The sequence below is a fragment of the Sarcophilus harrisii genome, chromosome 1, assembly GCF_902635505.1.
Source record: "Sarcophilus harrisii chromosome 1, mSarHar1.11, whole genome shotgun sequence".
Taxonomy (NCBI): Eukaryota; Metazoa; Chordata; class Mammalia; order Dasyuromorphia; family Dasyuridae; genus Sarcophilus; species Sarcophilus harrisii.
In genome coordinates, this window is record NC_045426.1 from 577,600,074 (window position 1) to 577,613,889 (window position 13,816).

The 13,816-nt window shown below is 34.2% G+C and overlaps 1 protein-coding gene across 2 annotated transcripts in view; it reads left to right on the plus strand.

Moving 5' to 3' along the window:
• Positions 1-13,816, plus strand: part of CPQ (carboxypeptidase Q) — a 630,163-nt gene that overhangs the window by 121,642 nt on the left and 494,705 nt on the right. The window lies entirely within an intron of this gene.

Here is a 13,816-nt window from a genome sequence, read left to right on the forward strand (position 1 = left end):
ATTGGAATTTATTTTAAATTAAATCCACAGGAAAAGTAGATCAGGAAGTTGTTTCTTATTTCCCAGTTTCTTTGAACAAATACTGTAGATTCTTTAACACCTATCTTCAACAATTTCTAGATTTTTTTGTTGTTATTTTCTTATCCTTTTCCTGCATGCTTTCCAAAATGAAGCTTCTTTAATAATTAAAATATTGATGATGATAGTGATTAATGAATGACATATACACAATACATTACAATTGTCAAAGCTCTTTCTATGATGAAGTTCTTATTTCCAGATGAAGTAAGTTTCAGTCAGGGCTCATTTATTTGTGTCTTTCTATCTTCATTGCTTAGTATTGTCTATGACACTTTGTAGGCAATTAATAAATACTTGTTGATTGTTGTTAGATTAATAAATGCTTCTTAATTATTAATTAATCTCATTTGATTCTCAAAACAATGTTGTAAAGTCAACATGCCATGAATAATCATCAAGACTTTATTAAAGTCAGAAGTATAATTATTACTCCATTTGGCAGACAAAGAAACTGAGTAATAGAGTATTTAAGTTACTAGTTGAAGTGGTAGCTATAGGGATTGAATGCAGGTCTTGACTGCAAATCTAAATCTTTTTATTATATCTCAACAATTGCCTTTTGATAACAAGAAGTTTCTTTCTTATTTTAATCGATTTCATTGATTATCTTTGTTTTTGCTTTATAGTTAAGTCAGTTGGACAAGACTTTGGTTATAGAGGTACATACATTTGGTTGTATAAATGATGCGGTTCCTTTTTAAAAATAGTATATTTTATTTTTTCCAAATACATGCAAGGATAGTTTTCAACATTCACCTTTGCAAAACCCTGTGAGCCAAATTTTTGCCTCTCTCTCTCTCTCTCTCTCTCTCTCTCTCTCTCTCTCTCTCTCTCCCCCTTCCCCTGCCTAAGATAGCAAGCTGTTTGATATAGATTAAACATGTGTAATTCTTGTAAAATATGTCCATATTCATCATGCTGCCCCAAATCAGATGAAAAGGTAAAAAACACAAGAAAGGGAAAAAAAAAAAAGTAAATAAGTAAACAAACAACAACAACAAAAAGTGCTTCAATCCATTCACGTTCCACAGTTCTCTCTCTGTATGTTATTGATATTTCCTATCATAAATCTGTTGGAATTGCCTTGAAGTACCACGTTGTTGAAAAAAGCCAAATCCATCATAGTTGATCATCACATAATCTTCTTGTTGCTATGTACAATGTTCTCTTGGTTCTGCTCACTTCATTTGACATCAGTTCATGTAAGTCTTTCTAGGCTTTTCTGAAATCAGCCTGCTCTTTATTTTTTATAAAACAATAATATTGCATTCATATACCATACCTTATTCAGACATTCACCAACTAATGGGCCTCCACTTAGTTTCTAGTTCCTTGCCACTACAAAAAAGAGCTGCTACAAACACTTTTGCACATGTTGGTTCTTTTTCCTTTTGTGATCTCTTAGTAATACAGACCTAGTAGTGATTGGATTAATGGGTATGCACAGTTTGATAACCCTTTGGGTGTGGTTCTAAATTGCACTCCAGAATGGTTGGATTATTTTTAAAATTCCACCAACATTGCATTAGTGTCTCAGTTTTTCCACATCCCTTTCATCATTAAATAAATACTACAGTTCTTGACATATGAATATTTTGAGTTTTCATTTACCCTTTGAATCTTTTTAGACATATAATTAATGAAAACCCAAGACAGGCAAATTCTAGGCAAATTTAATATACATAATTTCTTAATGATAGATGTAATGAAGTAATTAATTAGATTAAAGGAACTAATTGGATATATGTAACTTGAAGCCTCAAACTTCAGGAATTTTCAGGCTAGAATATATATTTCTTGTAGCAAATGATATTGTAAAACATGAAGATTAAGAATCCCTGTCAACCAATCAGAGGCTGTTGTTTGACCTAAAAGCATTTATTGTCTCTCATATGGATCTAGAGGACCTATGAAAATGAATGCTTTCCCTTGTGTTTTTTAAGACTTATATTGACCTATCTCTTAATTTTTCAGGGGCTGAAAGTAGGTCCACAATTGGCTAGTAACTAGATTTAAGTTGGTCTAATAAAATTTAACAACTAGGTACAAGTAACTGTGATTGGTCCTGGAAATATGAAGATAAAAAAGTAATTGCTCTTGACTACCAGGCATCCATAAGTTTGAGCTCTGGGGAGGAGGGAAATGAAATTGAACTAGGTTTGAAAACAACCTTTAAAAGACTCTCAGATACTCAGTAGGGTTACATACAGACTTGAGGGCTTGCCACAGAACTGAGTTGTACTTTACATTCTTGCTGTAGTTCTAATGATTTGTTCACACTGAATTCTGCTGCAAGGCTTTTTCCTACGCTCACTGGGAAAGGGACAGTTTGAAGAAAGAATATCTACATGCATCACTTGGCCACACTTAAGATAAAGAGAACTCTGGTTTCTGAAGAACCCACTAAGAATGCCAACTGAAATGTTTGTGGTTTGAATCTGTTTGAATCAATAACTCATATTACATGCTAGGTCATCAAGTCAACATATTTTTTTTTAAGGGCCTAAAATGAACCCTCATTTATCAAACCCTTTTGGGGATGGTCATACAGGCATAGTTATTGCTCTAGGGGATGTTAATTTCTTTCTTTCTTCTTCCTTCCTCCCTCCCTCCCTCCCTTCCTTTTTTCTTCCATCCCTCCCTTCCTCACTCACTCCCTCCTTTCCCTCCCTTCTTTCCCTCCCTCCCTTCCTCCTTCCTTTCTTTCTCACAGATATATATGCATATATTATATATATATATATATGCATGCATGTATTTATCATTAATGTTGTCAGTTGCAGAACAGGTTTTGAACTGACCTTCATCAGTTAAAGAAGTTTTCTCTTTAGAGTTCCTTAGCTGGTTGTTATCCTTTGTTCTCAAAGAGGACTGAAAAGACAAACCTATGTTAGAGAAAAGTTACAGGGTGTCCAACTGTGGTCAACCAGTATGAACTTGGAATGCTCTGCCACAGGTTGGACACAAAGAGTCCCTTTGTACATTTGGGGTGGACTCTAGCTTTGCAATCTTGATTTTCTTTTGGGCTAATTCAATTTTTCTTTGTTAATATAACACAGCATCTTCTCTGATGAGGGCACATCATGCTGGGTGTTCCTGTGCCAGTGTCTCCTATGTCATACAGTCAATTTTAAAATTCTTAAGAAAGACTTTGAATTCTTTAGTACCAGAAATCACAGGTTCAGAGCAGAACAAATGTGTTTGCCTGTACATACAACACACACATACACACACACATCGTTTGGAATTTTGTTACTTCTTTGGAGTCTTTTATAACTTCCAAAGAGCTCTGACAAGTTGGGGAGAACACATTTATGAGGTTGAGAGTGGGAGAAAGAGATCTAATTTAAATGAAGATTTTGGAAGATCCTTTCTTATTCAGAAAAATCTTCCCTGAGCATTTGATTTCATAGATATTGATTTCTTCTATTACATATTCTTGTGGCATAACCTCATCTGGGCCTTTGCTGTTGCTTAGTTATTATTATGTCACTTGTAGCTTTTTAAAAATCACTTTGTTTATCGTTTCATTCAATTCAGGCAACTGTATGGTGTAGAGGCAGATAGCTAACACAAGGGATGGAATTCTGGGACTGCAGTCAAGATGACATGAGATGAAACCTAGCCTCCAAGACTTAGTTGCTGTGTGATTCTAGGCAAGTTACTTAATCTCTCTGCCTCAGTTTCCTCAACTGCAAAATGAGGATAATTATATCATCTGTTTCACAGACTTGTTGTGAAATTTAGTACAGTGTTTGGCACAAAGTAGGTATTATATAAATGCTTATTCCTTTTCCCAAATCAATAGAGATTTATTAACTGCCTACTGAGTACAAAATAGTGTGCTGCTATATGTAGGACTGGCAGATCAGAGAGTAAATAGGAGGCCATTATAGTAATCCAAATAAAAGGCAATGAGGGCTTGAAGTAGGGATGGTGGCCATGGGAGTGAGGGAAAAGGGAGCATGAGAAAAGGGGGTGAGAGAGAAGGTGAGTCAAGAATGACCAGGGAATGATAAACTTATGTTAATAAAAGGATAATGACCCCAACATGAATAAAAATCTTGGTGAGACAGGTTTTGTGAAAATATTATTAGCTTTATTATTTGTTATGTTGTGTGTGAGATGCCTATGGGGTATTAAGTGGAAATGTCCAGCAATCACTTGGAGAAACACTTGGGTTATATATATTGATTTAGAAGTCTCTATAGAAGTTCATGATAATTGAACATGTAAGAACAATCACTAAAACAGAGGGTAGAAAGAAATAAGGGTTTAGCACAAAGTTTTAGGAAGGTAGCCCAAATAAAATTGACAGGTACCCCAAATAAAATTGACAGGTACAGTGATGGTTCAATAGGAAACTGAAAAAGAATGGGCTGGTTGGTAGGAGGAGAACTAGAGAGAATTGTCATAGGAAAGAATAGTCAGGAGAAGGACATTGTTGACAATGTCAGAAACTGCAAAGTTCTGAAGTAGAATAAGAATTCAGAAAAAAAGTTATTGGATTTTGGCAGTTAAATTATAGGTAATCTTGGAGAGAGAAATTTTAGTCAATTTGTTGGGTTGGAAGACAGTAAGAGTGGGTATGAGGAATGGGAGGAAAGAAAGGTAGTAGATAATTCTCCAGATCTTCCTTAAGACTTTCATGTTTAGCCCCCTCCCCACTTTTAAAAGTTAAACTCTCTTTGCTACTTTGGAGGGAGGAGTATAGACAGAAAAAAGAACATAAGTTAATATTAGCTAAATCAAGCTCTTGTCCTTCATCAAACTTAACAATTTTGTGAGCCTGTTATTAAATCTGGGCCCCAAAGATAAAGAAAACCTTATTTCAGATCTTTTACTTTCTTACATTCTATCCATTCTAGTCCTTACATCTGCTATATTATTCTGTCTGTCATTTTCTCACAACAATACAGCTAGAGCACTGAGTTCTTTTGCCTTCATTTTCAAAACTTTTCTTTTTAAAATGCTACCTAATTCATTCAAAGATATCTTCATTTAATTATCTATTTACACCTTTGTTCCACTTATGGGAAATACTAAATTAATATGTTTTCCTATCAGGTTTTAACTTAAAAGATGTCCCTTCCTCTCTTTCCAGTATCTAACTGCAACAACAATAGAGTGGTCAGTGGGGTCTGTCACCTCTGATAATACTTTGCCTTTGGGATCCTGATACAGGCCGCTTCTGCTCAGATGAGATTCCTAAGTGCTAGATGTTCCTGTATTTATCCATGATTGTAAAGATCCTGTATAGGTTTTCAGTGGTAAATATTGCCTTGTTTTCTATCTATCTTTCCCTAAGAGTGGAGATATTGGTTGCTTTTCATTCCTCTCACATTTTTCTTCTCGCTTCCCCTCATTTCTTTTCAAACAATAAGCATTTATTAAACACCAAGAGTCTGTAACCCCCTTGGCTATTAATGCCTCTTTAGACAGTTGACCTTCTATCTGATGGGGTGTAGTGGAGTCTATTTCCTAGGTGTGACTTGTACTAGATCATTGCTGATGGTCATCTCCATTCCCCTCATAGAAAGATCTGGGATATTTTTCATGCAACATGAGAGAAAAATGTGATCATTTTTCAAGATTCATACCATGAGACTGAGATGGCAAATCTTTCTAATTTTTTCATCAACATCTTTCAGCTGTGTGTCCAAGTTTTCTTTACTTCTGTTTCTTGATTCCCCCCTCCTCCCCACCATGAGATGGAGCACATGAGTTGTGTTGGGAAGACTGGATAGTGAGTGAGTGATCAGGGGGTGAGAATCTGTCTAACCTGAATTCTTCCATGTAAGAAAAATACAAGAATTTTTACTTCTCCTCATTTCTACTGTGCTCCATTTCTTACTACTTTTGACATATAATAGTTCAAGGATATTGAAATACCTTTTGTATTTTTGTATGTTTTTGTAATTGGATGCTAAACATATTACTATGGAAAGAGAGGTGACTGTCCTTAACCAGTCACCAGTATGTCCTACCCCTGTTCTCTCAAACTCACTCCATCAATGAAGATCAGCAACTGATGACTTATCCTGGATCTCCCTGTATTAAAGGCAAATCTTGAATCCAGGCCTTCCTAACTTCTACACCAGTCTCTACCCATTTGTCCACATTACTTCTCTTCCCCACCTCTCACTGGTTACTTAATTTTTGTATAGAGATAGAGAAAGGAATAGGTCTTAGTGTGGTTTTAACAATATAGGGAAGTTCTGAATGGGCAAACTACCTTTATCTATGCAATTCAGCATCTTCTCTTCCACTGAGAGTCACCTAGAACAGGGCTTCTTAAACTTTTAGCACTTATGACTCCTTTTCACCTGAGAAAGTTTTATGTGACTCCAGGTATACATGTATACAAATTGCTGAGAATAAATCTTAATTTCATGACCTCCACATTCAGTTACAAGATGCCATATGGGGTTGCAAACCACAGTGTAAAAAGCTGGGGTCTAAAGCACTGTTTTCCCTTCTCACCTCCACCTCTTGGCTTCTCTGGCTTCCTTCAAGTTTCAGCTAAAATCTCATTTTCCACAGGGAGTCTTTTCAGATCTCTCAAATCAAATCTTACCTTTGGTGTTTACTTTAATTTTATTCTGTAGATAGCTTGCTTGTATATTTATATATATTTTTTCATTTTCTATCCAAAATTTATTGGGATTGCCTTGGATCACTAAACCAGTGAGAAAAACCAAGTCTTTCATAGTTGATTATAACATAATTTTGTTGTACTGTGCACAATGTATTTCTGGTTCTGCTTGTTTTGCTCAGCATCAATTAGAGTAAGTCTTTCCAAGCCTTTCTAAAATCACCTTATTCATCATTTTTATACAACAGTAATAATCCATTACTCTCATATACCAGTTCAGTTATCCCTCAATTGATAGGCATCTGCTCATTTTTCAATTCTTTGCTACCACAAAAAGAGCTGCTACAAACATTTTTACACACATGGGTCCTTTTCCCTCCTTTATGATTTCCATAGGATACAGACCCAGTAATGACACTGCTGGATCAAAGGGTAGGCACAGTTTTATAGTTCTTTGGGCATAATTCCTAATTACTTTTCAGAATGGTTGGGTCAGTTTACAACTCTATCAACAAGGCACATAGTTATTTTTGCAAGTTGTCCTCCCTCACTAGATGGGGAGCTTCTTGAGAACAAGGCTTGTAGTTTTGCCTTATTTCTCCAGCACTTAGCACAGTGCCTGGATCATAGTACATACAAATGGTCATTGCTTGACTAACTAACCTGCCCAGTGGTTCACACAGGACACAAAAGATATTTTAGAATTGGGACCTAATACTAGGCAGTTCTCTATTCATTGCACCATGGTTGCCTCTTTGTATGCATAACAACGACTTCACTTGTTTTATCTTATTTATCTTTAAATGTTTGTCCCTTCTGTGTAGTATCTTCTTAGGTTCCTTTCTCTTACAGATTTTTCTGCTCTAGTTGATTTTTTATAGCAACTAGTAGGGTAGGTCCTTAAAATGAATTTAATTCTAATAATCATATCACCATCAATTAGCTTTTTTGATATTCTCTTGTGTGGAAGTTTCTTTTTTGAATATATGGTTGTAAATCATGGTCATAGTTTTCTTATGCAAATTATTATAGATTCTGCCTTAGAATCTGTAGATTTTGCAATAGTATCTGTTGTATCCATCCCAACTTTCCATTCTCACTGCTCCTAGTCATGTTCAAGATCTCTGAAGATTCAATGTTGTTTTGATGGAATTCTCTACAGCCTTAACAATATCAATTCACTAAAGGCTCCTTGACCTCTCTAGGGAAGCTAAATGCACTGTATTCTTGTGACTTCTTCTAGTGCACTCAGAGTACTCTTTCTCTTAGATAATTACATGCAAATTGTTTAGTAGAACTTGTACTGTGAAATTGAAACTTTTGGCCAAGGAAAGCATTTGTAAGATTTATGATCCCAATTTGTCTTTTAAAGCAGATGAGTTGAGAGGCATTAGATCAAATAATGTTCAAGTATACAGAGTGTTCTAGACCTAATTGACAAGCCAGATGCTAATAAATCACTACAGTCAGATGTCACTTACCAGCAGTTTTGAAGAAGCTCAAAGTTGAATTTGTGGAACAATTGGCTAAAATGTTGGGATGAATTTGTTGAATCAGCTAATAGATGACTGAATTAGCTGTAGAGTGTGACTGAAGCATCCATAAAAATGATTCCAGGGGAGAACAGAGATTGGTAAAGTTCACTTCTCTATTAGGCTAACTGGAGTGTTCTGTAACGAAGAGTAAGATCAATGATCAATTTAAATGAAGATAAGTTATTATGTTAAAGCAACATGGTTTTTTGACCAGTTAATCTATTAGAATTCTTTAAGGAGGACACATAAGCATGAGGTAGTAATGTACTTATCTTTCAAAAAAGATTCAATTTTTGGCAAGATATGTGTAGTTAGCAATACTTGTGGACTCTTCACCTCTGGAAAGGGATGAATATGTAAGATGTTTGAAGATTTAAAAAAAATAATCTCACAATGTTATTCTTTTGAGTAACTTTTCAGCAACTCCACTGTAACATAAAGTCATAGCGCTCTCCCTGAGTCACTGGAAAGTTGTATGAAGGTCTATCACAAAGCCACCATATATCAGAGACAGTACTTAAAGTTACAGCAATACACTATACCATACTGCTTCTGAAGAGTGGAGAACAGCAGTTCTAAAACTTTATGTTCTCAAGACCCTTTTACATTCTCAAAAATTATTGAGCATATCAAAAATCTTTTGTTTATGTGAATTACATTAATTGTTATTTACCATATCAGAAATTAAAACTGATACAATTTAAAAATACTTATCAATTCATCTAGAAATACCAGGAATAAAACCATTCCATGTTAACATAAATATACACATTTTTAAATCCCCTTTATCTATATTTTCAAAACAAAAAAAAAATCTAGTGAGAGGAAGCTGTTTTATAAGCTAATCTCTTTAAAGTCTGACTTAATAAAAGACAGCTGGATTCTTCTCTTTGCTTTTGCATTCAGTCTGAAACAGTATGCTTTTTTGGTTGTGGTATATGGAAAAAATCCAACAAATAACATAGATATGTAATTAGAAATGAAAAGAGTGTTTAATAACCAATTACATTTTAGTATTATTATAAAAATAGTTTTGGCCTTGTGGACTCTGAAAAGTATCTTGGGGACTTTGATGGTCTTTTTGAGAACCACTAGTAAGGAGAATATGAAATCCCATTTTGTTTATTTTTTTTGATGATTATTAAAAACAAAATACCATTTAACCAAAATACTCCCTTAAAGGCTCTCATCCATAAGATCTCTCCCATGTGTATGTTAATATCAGATAAGATTTCTTAATTAGGGTAACTACAAATATAACTGATCAGCACTTCTCTAGTTAGCATTATCTAGTGAAGCATAAAACAGGACAATATATGTTCACTAAAGTTGTTCAGATGAAAGAGATATTCCTTATAATTGGTGACTTTTTCTGGATACTCCTGTTGGTAGATGGCATAATTCTGATTTTAGTGACAACCATAATAGATTGGGTCTCCTCAGTCAAATCTACAAGTCCTACAAAGAGATGTATCAAATAATCAGTAGTGAGAAAATTTTTATTAAACACCTAATTTGTGCCCAGCACTGCACAAATTACTGACAATACAGATTTGAAAAAGAAAAATTATCCCTGACCTCAGAAAGTTTACAGTCTAAGAGGGAAAGATACACAAAAAGAAGCTGAAAGGGAGATATGAAGAGAGGTCAGGAAGCATGAAGTAGAAGTCAAAGAAGTCTAAAATTAGTGCAGCCAGGTAGGAATTGAGGAGAGATCTGTCCTTAAATGGAGGTTGAGGAGTTCATAGCTTCTCCCTCTACTCAGAAAGACAAAGGGTACTGATGTGGTGTGAGTACCATGGCTGATTGGATCTCACAGGATGATGAGATTTCCCAGTGATGAGTTTCCTGGGGAAATGGGAAAGTCAAAGAGAAGTGCAGCAGAATGGGAAATGATGATATATAATAATCTATGCAAGAAAACCAGATGGCTGAAACATACCTTTTGCACAGACTGTGATGTGCAGTGAGATGGTAAATCCATTGAGTTAATCCATCAGTTCACACGTCTTGGACATGCACTGTGGAGCAACAATGAACTGGGCACAGAATTAAATAGAAGAAATTGAGCTGTCTGTGTTGCATTTGGAAAATTGTTCAGCTCTTTTCTTTAGCCATCTCAGATTATATCTTGACATAAACCCCCCCCCCCACCTTTTTTTGAATACCAGTATTCTCCTATTGATCTCCTGTTAACTTTCTATATAATAAGCACTAGGGACACAGACAAAAATAAAACAAGCTCAAGGACTTTCACTGCCCTGGGATCATGGAGCATTGTAGTCTTTGGAGACTGAAAATTGCATATGATCCATCAGGCAGTAAAGGAGCCTGTAGTGGGAATAAATGAGTTAACCATTTAATGATGATCATCTATACTTAAGAGATGGCATAAAAGATATCATACAGAAAAAATGTAAGATCAGAATGGGAGATGAATTGGAGGAGCAATAATTTTTTTTAAAGGTTTATTTACTATGTGCCGGGAATTCTGATAAACAAACACTTGACAAGTTTCATTTCCTTTTATCCTAAAAATTCCTCTGGGAGAAAAATGCTATCATTACTCTCCCCCCTTTTACAGGTGAGGAAATTGAGGCAGACATTAAATTACTTGCCTAGGATCACATAGCTAGCAAGTGTCTAAGGCTGTATTTAAACTCAGGTTTTTCTCATTCCAGTAATACTACTCTATGTACTGCTCTACCTAGCTGGTACCTAGCTAGGTGGGTTAGTAACCAATAAATGCTAGAAGACTTAGAGGAATGCTTCATCTTTGGGATGTAGATTCTCTCTGGTGCACTTGGGAAAGGACATAGAAAATCACAAAGGATGAGAAAGCTGTTGTGAGCTGTGGTGTGAATAGTGAAGGGAATAACCATGTCAATGAGCTCTTCAAACCATTCAAAAATAAAAGAGAGGAGAAGGAGAGGTAGCAATTCATGTAACACAATGTCATGTGTAGGGGATATTGAGGATACTTGCTTGATCACAGGGGAGGATATACATAAGAAAGGAGTCAGAGGAGGAGATGGGCTAGTAAGTAAGGTGTTAAGTTTTGGTAGTCTTGAATGTTGAAATGAAGACTCCAGTCTTGATATTATGGAAAATGGAGAGAGCTAGTAGAGTTTCATAAATAGAAATGACATACTAAAATATTGTTATATAAAGATTAATTTGGTGGCTGTATGAAGGTTTGATTGTAAGGAGACCAATTAATAATCTTTTGTGTTAATATTCTTTTGAAAAGATAGTTTAGACTATTTTAAGAACAGTGGGACAAATAGACTAAACATATTTCTTTTTTTTAAATAGAATTTTATTTTTCCAAATACATGCAAAGATAGTTTTCAACATTCACTTTTGCAAAACCTTGTGTTACAAATTGTTCTCCTCCTACTCCCTTTCTCTCTCCTTCCCTAAACAGCAATCTGATAGAAGTTAAACATGTGTAATTCTTTTAAATATATTTCCATATTTTTCATGTTGTGTAAGAAAAATCAGATCAAAGGGGAAAAAACCATGAGAAAGGAAAAAAAAAATCAAACAAACATAACAACAAAAAGTGAAAATACTCTGTTTTGATCCACATTCAGATTTCATAGTTCTTTGGATGTGGATGGCATTTTTCTCAATTTATACTTATTTCTCAAAAAATTGTTTACTTATTTTAAACATTTAAACAAATAAACAAAAAAAATTCTAAATTTTATTTTTCTTGTCTTTCACATAACTATTGAGAAAGTAAGAAATAGGATATCAATTATATGTGTGAAATCATGCAAATCATATTTTAAAATATTAGTTAAGCTGCAGAAAAAGCAAGAAAAATAAAAGAAAGACATGCTTCAATATGCCTTCAGATTCTATCAGTTCTTTCTCTGAAGGTTGAGAGCATTGTTCATCATCAGTCTTTTGAAAATGTCTTGGATTATTATATTGCTAAGGATAGCTAAATCATCATTCATAGTTGATCATCATTACAATATTGCTATTACTGTGTATATTGTTCTCTACTCATTTCATTTCCCAGTTCAAATACATCTTCCCAAGTATTTTTGAAACCATATTACTTGTCATCTCTTATAGCACATGAATATTTCATCACATACTACAACTTGTTCAATCATTCGCCAATTGATGGGTATCCCCTCAATTTCCAATCGTTTTCTACTACAAAAAAGAGTTGCTAGTCCTTTTTCCTTTTATCTCTTTGGGATACAGATCTAATAGTGGTATTGATAGATGAAAGGGTATATACAGTTTTATAGTCCTTTGGACATAGTTCTAAATTGCTCTCTAGAATAATTGGATTAGTTCACAAATGTACCAACAGTGCTTCAGTGTTCCAATTTTTCTACATCCCTGCCAACATTTGTCATTTTCCTTTTCTTTCATGTTAGCCAATTATTTCAGAGTTCTTTTAATTTGCATTTTTAAAAATCAATCATTTAAATCCCTTATTTGACTATGGTAATTCGATTTCTTTTGAAAACAGGGCATTTATATCCATTAACCACTTATCAATTAGGAAATGAATAATATTTTAAAATTTTGATGCAATTTGAGAAATAAGGTCTTTATTAAAGAAACTTGCTGTCCAGAATGTCCCCCTCCCCCTCCTACCTCATTTGCAGCTTTCCTTCTAATGTTGGATGTGTTGTTCTACAAAACAGTAGCTTTTTAATTAAATGCAATAAAAAATTATCCATTTTATTTGCTGTGATCCTCTTTCTCTTGTTTTGCCATAGATTCTTCTCTTATTCGGATATCTGACAAGTAAAATTTTCCATGCTCTCCTAATTTGCTTATGATATCACCCTATATATCTAAATTATGTACTCATTTTAACTTTATCTCGGTTTATGATATGAGATGGTTTTCTATACCTAGTTTCTGCTGAACTGCTTTGTAGTCTTCCTAACAATTTCTGTCAGATACTGAGTTCTTGTTTCAAAAGTTTGGATCTTTGAATTTATTAACTGTTAAGATTACTATGGTCATTTATTTCTGTATATTATATACCTAATCTCTTTCTCTGATTAACCCTTTGCTTTTTACCCAGTTTTAAATTATTATCATAATTACTACTTTGTAATACAGTTTGAGATCTGGTACTGGAGCTCACTTTCCTTTACATTTTTCCATTGATTCCCTTGATATTCTTGACCTGTTGTTTTTCCAGATGAATTTTGTTATTATTTTTTCTAGCTTGCATAATTTTTTTGGTAGCTTGATTGGTATGATACTGAATAAGTAAATTAATTTAGATGTTTTTGTTACAGTGGTCCCATGAGCAATTAATATTTCTTTAATTGTTTTTATTGTATAAAAGTATTTTGTAATTGCATTCATATTGTTCCTAGAATTGTTTTGGCAGTGAGACTTCCAAGTGTTTTATATGACTTGCAGTTACTTTAAATGAAATTTTTCTTCCTTTCGCTTGCTGCTAGACTTTGTTGATAATATATAGAAGTCTTGATGATTTATATGCATTTAGTTTATAACCTGCAACTTTGTCAAAGTTGTTAATTGTTTCAACTAGATTTTAGTTGGTTCTCTAGGTTGTCAGATTTAATGGAATATAGTTGGCAAAAAGGGCTTC